Consider the following 12,531-nt stretch of genomic DNA (forward strand, 5'->3'; position numbering starts at 1 on the left):
GTTTCTATTTATTAATCTCGTCTAATTTAATGACAGGAAATGAGTAATGAAATTCAGTAGTGACAGCCTGCTTATTTGGGCCAAGTGATTCGCATCTGAACAGAAAGGGGCCCAAACCATTTCTTTGCCATGAGATTTTCTCTGTTGATTGCTAATTCAAACAGATAAAATAAAAAAAAAAAAGGTTTTATGACAATTTTACAGCATTAATGGGAGGAAATACTAGAACGTGTTAGATCTTCAGAGTCTGCCATAGCAGATTCTGATAGTCATGTCCACTGCCACCAGTGGCAATGGGATGGTGTTTATAAGCTGGCCACAGTTTGCAGCAAGATGGGCAGAGCTGAGTTAGCACTATTTACTACTTCTCATAAATTCCAAGAAAAACATGCACACCTGCTGGGATAACGTCTAAAATGGAGATTTTAAGTTTGTTTCCACACTCCTTCATCTGTTGTATGTCATTTCCGAGCTACAATGAGGAGAAAGGAGGAACAGAAGTAGCCAGATGAAGTGAGGTATTTTTTTAATTTAAATGCGAAGGTATTGCCTGGAGGTATTTGCAGCTACAACCCGAGGTTTTGGAATAGAAGTTTAATTGATGTGATGTCATAAAATAAATAGAATAAATTCGTGAATTGATGGTCTCTCAGTCTGGCTCTCAGTGGGTGGCAGGTATCTACATTAAAAAGACCATCAAGACTGGCACCTCTCTTGTCAGTGTCAGCTCGGAACCTAAGCATTAATTTGGCATGGGGATTACACTGCCCTTCAAGGTGGTCTCTGCAGGTGATGGCTTCAGCACCAGGTTGTATTCATGAGGGGAGGTCTGCGGGTGGTACAGCAGGCAAACAGGACTATCAGTGCCTAACCAGAACCTGTGCATGCATCACTGAGAGCTGTCTGCTCCTGTGGTGTCAACCTGACATCTGTCACCACCACTAAGTGAGCTATTAACATTTCAAGGAAGATATTTGTTTGTTTGTTTTTAATGTTTGGGCCTTTTTTCAAGTGCTAAAGGGTCCCTTGTTAAGAAAGTGTTGTTGAGATCAGAAGGGTTTGCTCTGCTGTGTTAGACATGGTCCCCATGCTGGAGGATCATGTCTGCTGTCACTGTGGGTCAGTTAGTGCTGGAGGGATGGAGGCCACTGGGGTAGCAAAGCAAACCATTGAAAGGAGCTCAGGGCCACAGAGGAGAAGTGATGCCAAGGAGCAGAGCTGGTCTTAGAAGGGAAACTAAGAGACCTAACAAGCGAGCTGCTGCAGTTACAGCTAGGCCTTGAAGGGGACAGGACTTCATCTGGAAGGACTATTGCCAGAACATAACCTGGAAATGTAAGCCATGCACATGTCTACTGACACCATGATACAGATAATAGGGCTTATCCCAATTTTTGTAAGATGAAACTGTTCCTGTGTGGGTGGGGACAGATGTTGTGAAAGGTGAAGCGCAGTAACCAAAACCAAACAAGCGTTTATGGTATTACATTATTACTCCAAATTAGGGTCTGCAATTCCAGCTGTTGTGAATATAATAGCAGGCTACTGGCATCCCTATGAAGTATTTGCCAATATCCTCAATTCAGATGTACAGGGTGAGGAATGAAGCTGCTTTTTAAAAAAATTATTACTAGTTTTTAATTTTATTTGGCAGAGAGTGAAATCTACACCTTTAAGGGGAGGGGAATTTTCCAACGCTACTCCTCAGTCTTCTGGGGTTTGGGTGAAATACCACAATAACAGATGATGAATAAGGGGAGGGAAACCATTTCCAGCTAACTCTTGGTGTCTTAATGAGGGTATGTTTGAAAAATATCTATCTACACATGCCATCTTTTCTATGCTGAAAAAAAAAAGGCTTTCAAGCAACACGTAGCACAGGAATTTCACGTAGCTCTATTACATTAAGGTTCTTTGCCCAGGCAAGCATGATTGTAGGGAAAACTTTGTCTGCCCATGTTCATTCATGGAATCCTGTGACTATATACATTATTATTGTTAAATATAAACTGTGTCCTAACAGCAATTTTGGTCTAACGAGGTGATGGAGACAGAGGAGTTGTATGGTCTGGGGCATTACTCACTGCTCAAAAAATAAAGCCTTGTGAAAAACCTCAGAATTAATACTTGAGTGAAGTAACAATTGTCATAATTATGCCAGGTCTGCGCTATTATTTTACACCTCCTCAACACAATGTGAAATTATAGGATCCCAGTGAATGTTGCCGTGGCCATTTCATCATACCAGTACATGGCAGTTGCTAGTTTCGCTTATTTTTGGTATGATCATTTCTCCCCATACTTTGAACAAAAGAAAATTAGTAGGAGTAGGAGAAGGTAAATCTAGATTCAGTTGTACAAGTCTCACTTCACTGCTTTCCTCCCCTTATATGGGGATGTCCCTCATATCCTTGTATGTTTAATTTGTGAAGAATGCTCTTGAAATGCCAATTGTAACATCTTTTAACATTCCTTTTCTCTCTTTCTTGCTTCCCCCCTCTATTTCCCTGCTTTCCTTTTATCTTCTTTCCTCACTTTGTCTCACCCTTTATCCCTTTCCTCACTATTGTCCCTTGCTCTTACTTTCTCCTCTTTTTATCATTTATTATTTTCCTTTTTTCATACCCTTTTTTCCTTTTCCTTCTCACTTTTTTTTTTTTTGTTTGAAGTTCAGCATGACTTCAGATCAGTTCAGGATTCTCAAGTCCTCAGGAAATCGTGCCCAGTCCCCCCTTCCACTAATAATGCTTTACTGCATTTACTGCAGAGCACAAAATGTCCCAATTCAAAGGAAAAGGACAATTAATACTTCCCTCAATGTGATGGCATCCAATCTGATTTACATGGACATTTATCAAACTTGACAAAAGGAAGCATTTAATTCCTTGCCTCCAGGGAAGGGTGGAATAGTTGTGCTACACTTAGTTCAGAGCATGATCAAATAGAAAATTTAGCTTGTTGGAAAAGGCTCATTTCTCAGTATTCATTGCTTTTTATCTCTGGTGCTGAAAAAGTGCCTAAATTTGTGCTGCCCAGCTTATAAGAGAGTCCAAAACACCATATTATGGAGCAGATCATCTTGAGTGCCATCACATAACTCATATAGGACAACTGGGCATCACACTCAACCAGCCCAGGGTTTATAAAAGGTAGGTCCTGCTTGACTGACCTGACCTCGTTCTGTGACAAGACGACCCACTGAGTGGATGAGGGAAAAGCTGTGGATATTGTCTACCTGGACTTTAGTAAAGCCTTTGACTCTGTTTCCCATGACATTCTCCTGGAGTAACTGGTGCTCATGGCTTGGATGGGTGTACAGTTTGCTGGGTGAAAAACTATCTGGATGGTCAGGCCAAGAGAGTGGGAAATGGAGTCGAATCCACTTGGCAGCTGGTCAGTAGTGGTGTTCCCCAGGGTTCAGTATTGGGGTCAGTCCTGTTTAATTCTTTATCCATGATTTGGATGAGGGGATTGATGGCACTCAGTCAGTTTACCAAGCTGGGCAGGAGTTGTTGATCTGCTGGAGGGCAGGAAGGCTCTGCAGAGGGATCTGGAGAGGCTGGATTGCTGGGCCAAGGCTAGTGGGATGAGGTTCATCTAGGCCAAGTGCTGGATCCTGCACTTCAGCCACAACAACCCCCTGCATCTCCAGGCTGGGGCAGAGGGGCTGGAAAGTGCCCGTCTGGGAAGGCCCTGGAGTGCTGGTGACAGCAGCTGGACATGAGCCCAGGTGTGCCCAGGGGGGCAAGAGGCCAATGGCACCTGGCTTGGATCAGCAATAGTGTGGCAGCAGGACCAGGGCAGGGATTGTCCCCCTGTGCTGGGCACTGGTGAGGCCACACCTCAAATCCTGTGTTTTGGGCCCCTCACTTCAAGAAGGACATTGAGGGGCTGGAGGTGTCCAGAGAAGGGAACGGAGCTGGGAGAGGATCTGGAGGACAAGTCCTATGAAGAGCAACTGAGGGAGCTGGGGATGTTTAGCCTGAAGAAAAGGAGGGTCAGGGGGGACCTTCTCACTCTCTACAACTCCCTGACAGGAGGTTGTAGCCAGATGGGGGTTGGTCTCTCCTCCCAGGTAACAAGAGATAGGACAAGAGGAAACAACCTCAAGTTGCACCAGGGGAGGTTTAGATTGGATATTAAGAAAAATTTCTTCACCAAAAGGGTTATTGAGCATTGGAATAGGCTTCCCGGGGGAGTGATTGGGTCATGGACCCTGGAGGACCTTTAAAAACCATGTGTAGGTGTGGCACTTACAGCGATGGTTTAGTTGCAGCCTTGGCAATGTGAGGTTAATGGCTGGATTGCAATGACCTTAAGGGTCTTTTCCAACCCTAATGATTCTATTCTATTAGAAAGGCATTAGAAAGGATGTATATTTGATAGTCCCAAATTAGAGATGGCAGTAGTAAAGATAATGAAATCTTGTCCTTGCTGATCACACTAAAAATGTTTTGGAGAAAGAAGGGAAAGGGAACACCTGAGCAAAAGCTGTGGCTGATTGTCCCAGTCACATTTATGTTTCCCCTTGTGGTCTTCCTTAATAAGTCCTACTTAAATCCGTACAAAGGGGGCTCGTTAAGTAAAGGTATTGTAACCATAACAAAGGATTTTAATACTTAATGGAGTTTGAATGTATTATGTTGGTGCATTGTTTCACCCAGGTATTTTTGCTCAACTGGAATATAACTTGAAGGACATTTACCAGATTTCTAGAACCAGTTTGGCTCCGTGGCATACAAAACTATCATTACTCTGTTACAGGTATATAGTCATATTTGGCTTTCAGACACATAAGAGCTAATTAGAACCAACTTTTAACGTGTAGGACTTGCCTCATGTAACTGAGGAGAGGCTGTTTTTACCAAGCATTACAATGGCAGTGAACCGTGGTCATGGCAGAGATGAGTGGGGTCATTTTAAACACCAGAAGCTGGTGTCAAAAGAAATCTTACTTTGCAAAGAGGGATTTGGGTCAGTATTGCTCCCATGTGAAGGCTCTGGTCATGTTTCCATCGCAGTTTCACCAGATGAGCTGTGCCATCTACTATAATAGACATTTTCCCAGGGATTAAATGTGTTTACATTTGTGGTTACTTTGAAAGCACTATGAAGCCTTTTTATTTAATTAAATTAACATCTACTCTCTTTAGTGAAACATAATGTGTATTCTCCCTTTATATTCATTCTTTACCTTAGGCAGTTTGGATAACATTGTAAGGTTGTTAGGAAAGGGTAGCCTCACATAGGATTGCGCTAGCTTTGCAAAACGTGTTCTTTCATATCTTCTCAACTCTTGAGTTTGTTTGGTAGTGAATGAATAAAATGTATCATCCTGTAGGCTAAAATACATCTAATTGACATCTATCAAATTTCAAGGGAGGTCAGTCAAATAAGTTATTTCCTTGCAACATTTAACATGTTGCTTAGTCTTTTAATTCCTTAAAACAAGGTAGGGGTACAAAGTAGAAAACTTATTTTTGTTTCATGTTGTCAGAATATGTTAATGAAGTGCTTCCACTTCACCAAGGTGGTACATGGTGAGTTCAGAGACTAGAAGGAAAAAAAACAGGCTTAATGGATGTTTATAATAGGCAGAGTTCATAGCTGTCATGGGGTTTTGCAGGTTTGTTATCCTTTTTGTATTTTATGTCTTCCAGGTCCCTCCGTATAAAATACAGTATTGCAATATGGATTTGCTCTCACCATTTCACTTCATCTCAGTCAGAGCAGATGGAGTTGCCCATTTCCTTGAATGAATAAAACAACATTAATCTATGCTTCACACAGTGGTTCATTAAGAACACCTCTGTGCAGTATCAAGGGAGAAACCAACTGTAGGAATCAAAACTTAGAGAACCTCTTTTTATTTTCTCCCCCTGTAGTATAGGACTTAGCAGGATAAATAACTGAAATCCAGGACTGAGTAACCAAGTGTAGGAGTATTTCCTAGGGATAGATAACTAGGAAAACATAATTAAAACTGTGGCCAAGCATTAGTACAATTTATCTTAAAAAATTAAGGCTTGAAAATTGTTTTTATTTTCCACTTTGTCCAGTGCTCAAGTGGCTGTAATACGGATTGAAGGGTTAGCGTGTTCTGAAGTAAACCAGTTTTCCTTTAAATTTGCCACAGTGAAAGGTTTCAAAAATCTCTTGCCAACTCTTAAAACATCACGATGGCTATTTCTTAAAAAATGGCTGAGGTCATTGCTATTCTGAATGAGTACAGGATAGTGGTATGGCAAATTTCAGAACTGACGCAACTTCATTTTGGTATGTGTAATGAATGGGATTTTTAGATAATACATTTCCTGTACTATTAGGTAAGTCCTGCTCGGAACTGGATGAACATAATCCCAAGGATTTGCTGCCCTTTCCAGACTTCCTTCTCTTCTTCCTCCTCTGCCACTGCCACTGCCGCTGCCTCTTGCCAGGCTGTCAATCAAAAAAAGAAAAAATCCCTGCTTTTCTTCACCTGTATGTTCACCATTTGTTGCTACTTCTCTTTTCTGCAGGGAATTTGCAGGCAGAAGACAATAAGAGATATTTCGTTGTGGCATTGTTTAAGTTTGAGGAGAAAGAACAAGTGTGACTTGCCAGTTAATGAAGGCACTGTTTATTCCAAGCTGTAGTCACATTATTTAAGAGAAGCAATTATTTTGCTGCAGACTTCCTTTCCACTCAGCTGCATGGGCCAAATTCTGCTTCCATGCTCCAACTAATTATATGAACTAAACACAAAGCTTCTCTCCAAGGAGTCACAGGGATAATATCTTTTATCCAAAAAGAGATATCAGGAGAAACATGTACAAAGCTAGCGCAGAATTATCTGACACTACTTATTTTATTGTTTATGGAAAATGCTGACCTGCTCAAGTTCATCTTTCCATGAAAAGATGTCCATAGTTGTGAGGAAATATGAGTCAGGAACAAATTCTCAGAAATTGAAAGGAGAACAAAAAGGGATTGGAAGAATGAGACACTTTGGATCACATGGCTCCTACCAGACAGATGATGCAGGCTTACGATGTTGATCTGAAGTAGGCAAAGCAGGGATCTTCTGGATCATGCAGTCTCAGTTTGAAAGTCATGATTGGTGAGCAAAGCAGTTCTCAAAACATATTGGAGCAGTTTCAAGCTCTATCTTATTGAAACCTGGGAGAACAAAATGAATCAAAGAGGAAAGGTGAGAAGGAAGATTGATTGATACTTGCCTGCTATGCAAATATCTCTCAGTAAAGGTTTAAACCTGTAGACATAATGTGTGTGAGACAGGTCTCTGTCCAACTAAACTTTATTGATTCCCATTTCTTTCATCTTCCAAATCACCTTCTGAGGTCAAGTCTCTTTTCTAGGAGTGAATGAAGCTCCACCTCAAACACAATGTGTGTCAGGATAGACAGAAGTAAGGTAGCACATTTCTGTTGTGCACTTCCTTTCCATCTGAGAGGTTTCTGGAGATGCCTTTGAGCAACTGTTTGCTAAACTTGACCTACTGCAATTAACTCTGCCTGTTATTGACCCTAAATGTTCTTTGTACTGGAATGAGCAAATCGTTAGGGAACTCATTTTTCAGCTCTGTATTAAAACACTGCTAAAGACAGAAGAACCGATTTGCACCTCTGGTGTTCACCGGGGTTCAGATAAATTGTCCTCATTGGCTTTTTTTGTTTTGTTGGCTTTTTTTCTGTTTTCATCTTTCTCTGGAAATACTCTCAAAACAAAAGAGCCAAGTTAACACCTTTTCCCATCTCTGAAAGAGTGAACAGAAAGACTTCAATAATTTCAGTTCTGCTTCTCAAACTCAGGAACTGGAGACCTCAGAGCTTAGAGAATATTTGCTATGATCCTGCTCTTTGTTTTATTCTTTATCTTTGTTTTGTACCTAGAAGTTACAAGCAATTCAGTACATTCTACTCGAGCTGAAGGTTTGATTTCACTCTGATCTCTTCTGCTTCCCCCTCACATCTTTTAAAACTCATGTGTAGAAAGAAATAAAAAGAAGAGATTAAGAAGTTGCCTGAGATGAGTTAAAGTCCACGAATATTTCTTTCAGGATTGTAAAATATGCTCATTTGCATATTGAAATCTGTGGACACTAACTAGTTGCAAAGTGAAATTACCAAACAGATATTTTGATATAGTCTATGCTTCCAAAAGCTGGAGATGCACTGTTCTAAAGAAACCTTTTGTTACTTACAGAACCCTATTTTTTAGTATAATTTAATAACCAATATTAACACACAATGCACCTGGAAATTCTTAGTTCTGCTATATAAATTGCTAAAATTACTGTAAGAGGAAAATAAAGAGGTGGAAAGTAAAGACCTAAAATGTCACAGAGGAAAAGATCAGCTTGGTATTAAATTGCAATGTGATTGTTAATTATTTTCATACCTGCATGAATAAGAAGTGCTTGTGCAGAAGTGACACAGATCATAATAAAGGCTGTTGTGAAAATGATTTTTCAGAGAAATGGGAAATATTTTGTACTTAGTCTGACATGAGGCAGGTTAAAAGGTATATACAATTAGCTGTAGTACTTCCAGAAGAATCAGTCCACAGAGAAATGTTACTTCAATTAACACATGTTGAAACTTACTGGATTATGTTTTCCAAATACTCAAAACTTCATGTTGAAGCACTTCAGAAAATTTTACAAATAGCACATCAATTTCCTGTACATCAATTGCAGACATGAGTATATGATCAAGTACAAGGGTGAATCAAAGGTTGGATCAGGGAGAATAAACAATAATGTGTAGATAATCTCAGCTGAGTAATTAAAATAATAGTAAATATGTGCGCAAATTACAAAAATTAATTTTTAAAAACCTTTGAAATATGTTCTTTCCTTCTATTTCAAGCATATAATAGCCTATCTATTGTAGATACACGCAAAACTCAAGAGCAGAATAAAATGACATACTTTTTCAGGCTGCGCTATTTTTGACTATTTTTTAGAAGAATTCTACTTACATTGGTCTTTAATTAGTTTTATTTTGGGCCCTAACATAGCTAGAAGCAACAGTTGTGTGTTATACTGGGATGCTGGGAAATTCCCTCTTCCAAAAGATATAAAGTTTGCTTATCTAACCCTGGAGGGCTTCAATTTATCAAACTTCAAGATAATTAACTGTTTATATATATTTATATATTTGTACATGTTGGTACAAAAGCTGTGGCCTGTGACAGAACCTTGCCCAAGCTGAGCCTCCTGCAAAAATATCAGATTTTTTTGTGGTTTCCATCTCCTATATTAAAAAGATGGATTAGTGTGTTGGAAGCAAATTATGTGGCTGAAATTAAATTAGTATATCTGTTGCAACACTTTCAAAATAAAGGAGAAAATTTTCAGAATGGTTTCTGAAGAATGAAAAAAAAAAGTTGGCATATGAAAGGATCACAGAGGCACTATAGATAATAGGCTACAAATTGAAAATAAGTCAATAATAATTTAATCTCAAAAAGGTCAAAAGTCCTCCTAGGTTGTGTGAACCAGTGTGTTACATTTCCTCCTCTGGTTTTACAGAGGTTGAGAAAGTCAACAGGACAGCAGCAAAAATGATTGGAGGTTTAGAAAAAAGGTAATGTAATGTTGAATTAATTTTGGATAAATAGTCCCCAGGAAAAAGAATTAGGCAGCTCATCTAAATATGTACAAAGGTTGCTATAAAGGCAAAGGGAATAACTTCTTTTCTTGTGTCTGTGCTGGATAGGACTAAAAGTAATAGGTCAAACTGGAGAGGGGAGTGTCTAAACTGGATATTAGGAAAAATCTTTCCAGTATTAAGAAGAGTTGCTTGTGGAGTTCACAGACCATGAGAAGAGACTGGAGATGCCTCAGTCAAGGTTAAGTGCCTTGGTCCTATCTTGGGCAGTAGGACAGACTACATAACCCTCTGAGGCTTCTTCCAGGATTTCTTCTGTATGATTTTACCAACATTTTGATGTGTAATCCCCTGACAATTTTTCTATAAAATGCTTTACAGTGAATTGGTCTCAGGTAGTGACAGGGGCTTATGGGGAGTCACTTTTATGACCTTCTTTTAATATGCCAGAGCTGCAAATTTCTATGCACAGACCTGTTGTATTTTCTTTACAGAAGGGTTCCATGTACTTGAAGTCAGTATAGAGTGGGTTTAATATATGGGCTTATTCAGAGCACAAGAACAGGAAGGAAATTCAGTTAAGATGCTGTCTTAATAATAAAACTTTGGTTAAAGTGTAGTCAGATAGTTTATAGCTAGAATACAGTGTTCCAGTTCATCTGACCATATGTAAATGCTTCCACTGGCTTCACCGATGTTCCCTAAGCTTCAGGTGAGTTCAGCTTTATGATTTGACTGTCTGCAAACACATCTCCATGCTTTCATGATTTTGTTAACTCTTGTTTGATAGTAACATGCTCCTTTTTTCTTGCCTGTGGGACATGAATATTGTTCCTAAAGTTCGAGACATTGTCATGCCTGCTTTTGGCCCCAGTGAGACTCATGGTTACGAGTTTCCTTGAGCTGGAATGACATAAAAACATAAATGAGAAATATTACCATTTTATTTAATGGAAAACATCCAAAAGTGCTCCTTTGGGAGACAGCATTGAAATGACTAATTATGGCTAATAATTTTCTGGAATTGAAAGTAAGTGTGTATGTCTCTTGTAACTATGGGAGGAAGGACAGATGCTAAAACCTCTTTCTGTCCTAATGTTTTAGTGTGAGAATGTCCTTCTGGTATCATGTGAGAATGTCCTTCTGGTATCGTATCTTAACAAAGTCCCACATTATTTTCAGATCAAGAGTTACAAGCACAGATAGTCTGCATAACTGAGATCCAGACAGTAAAATAGTTTCTGAATCAATGAGAGTGCCCAGATCTGCCTGCTGGAATGTGTTAAATGCAGTCGATAATAGGAAATGCTGGAGCAAGACAGAGCTCAGACAGACAGAGTTACTTGGTGTACAACATACCTGCTAAATTCTTCACAGGTGTCGTGTGAAGACCCTGTTCTTCTGCCTATAAGCACATATATTTCTTTCCTTCTTTGAAAGTCACACTGGGTTTTTCTACATGGTATTTTCCAGGCTGATGAGAGTCTTCCTGGGCCACTCTGTGAGCCACCATGAAGCTTCCATTAGCTCAGCTGGGACAGAAGTGTTATTATCTTTGGCACAGCAACATTAGCTTGGGCTCAGCACCAACCACATTCTGGTCACTGACTGCCTCTGGTCTAGGCAGCTCAGAGAGCAAGGAGGCTGGGCTGGCAGCTGGTCAAGGCACATGCAATCCTTGCTCTTGCCTGGAAGGACACTGGGAATAAAAAAAGAAGAATGCTCAAAGGCTTAAAGAAGTGATTGAGTACAAATAACACTTGCTGTGAAAAGGCACAGGAGGTGAATGCCTGGTTTCACAGTCTGAGTAATAGTTTACTGAGGTGTACGTAAAAGATAGGGTGGATCTGTGTAACTACAAGCTTACCTTTCAGATCTCGTCCTCCTTCACTTGAGAAGATTTCCCCAGCGAGGGAAAGATCTGAGTTCAGTACAAAAGCAACTGTTCATTGTGTGGTTTCTGTATTGTCTGTTGGCATGGACCAGAGCCAAGCTTCCTCAGGTTTGCTGGGCAACCAACCACTATTCTATTGTGCTTTCACCAGTCAAAGAGGATTTTCATAACCCTTGGTGTGCTAGATAACAATGTGTGAAATCTGATTTTAATCTGTCTCTATAAACATACTAACGTACCTCTAGCTGCCCTCAGGGCGTTAATGCCTGAGGTAACGTCTGGATTTGGTGCTCCTCCCCTCCACTGCTCCCTGCTTCCTCTTTCATGTGAAAGCTTCTTGGCTCAGAGAGTCTAGTCCCTCATCCTTGTGAGACTTTTGCTCGTGTGCAATTTCTTTTTGCTCGCACTCAGGGAATGCCACCGATGCACCTGCAGAAGGAGCAGAGGGACGTTTTTCTGATGTGAGTTTGTGGCCCCATGGCAGCACCTCTTCCAGAGAAGAAGCCTTTGGGTACCTGGTAAGATTGCAGTATGCTAAGCACTAGTGATCTACCTGATGACTAAAGCTGATTTGGAATCAGTCATAAGAGGGTTGGTCACCCCTCTGAAAAATGGTACAAACAGGCTGATTCACAGGTCAGATCAGAGTCAGGTGTTTGGCAAAGCTAATCACACTGTGGAAAAAAGAGCAAAGTTCGCCATCATAGGTCTAATAAACCTTCAAAGCAGCACCCATTGGTAAATACTGGCTTTTGAAAAGCCAGCTCCAAGGACAGTAGTACAACTGGATGTGATGCTACCAACCCTCTGTTGAATCCCATGAAGAGTAAGAAACAGAAAAGTTACCTAACTTGCCAACACATCTTATTTCAGCTGAAATACATTCCAGACCATTTTTTGTCACTTGTTGAACTCAAAGAGAAGTACACAGACATATTAACTCCACTTGCAGATGATGAAAAAAATGGATCTCTAATTCTGGTGATTTTGTACTATGAATTTCCTTTTTTGGTCAACATGCAG

The 12,531-nt window shown here is 40.1% G+C and overlaps 1 long non-coding RNA gene across 1 annotated transcript; it reads left to right on the forward strand.

Moving 5' to 3' along the window:
- The first annotated feature begins 255 nt into the window (after positions 1 to 255).
- Positions 256 to 12,192, forward strand: LOC135415264 (uncharacterized). The gene is made up of 4 exons (XR_010431032.1): positions 256 to 789; positions 1,267 to 1,335; positions 9,536 to 9,590; positions 11,920 to 12,192. It is a non-coding gene; the product is annotated as an uncharacterized LOC135415264 (long non-coding RNA).
- The last annotated feature ends 339 nt before the right edge of the window (positions 12,193 to 12,531 follow it).

Source organism: Pseudopipra pipra, chromosome 5, assembly GCF_036250125.1.
Source record: "Pseudopipra pipra isolate bDixPip1 chromosome 5, bDixPip1.hap1, whole genome shotgun sequence".
NCBI lineage: Eukaryota > Metazoa > Chordata > Aves > Passeriformes > Pipridae > Pseudopipra > Pseudopipra pipra.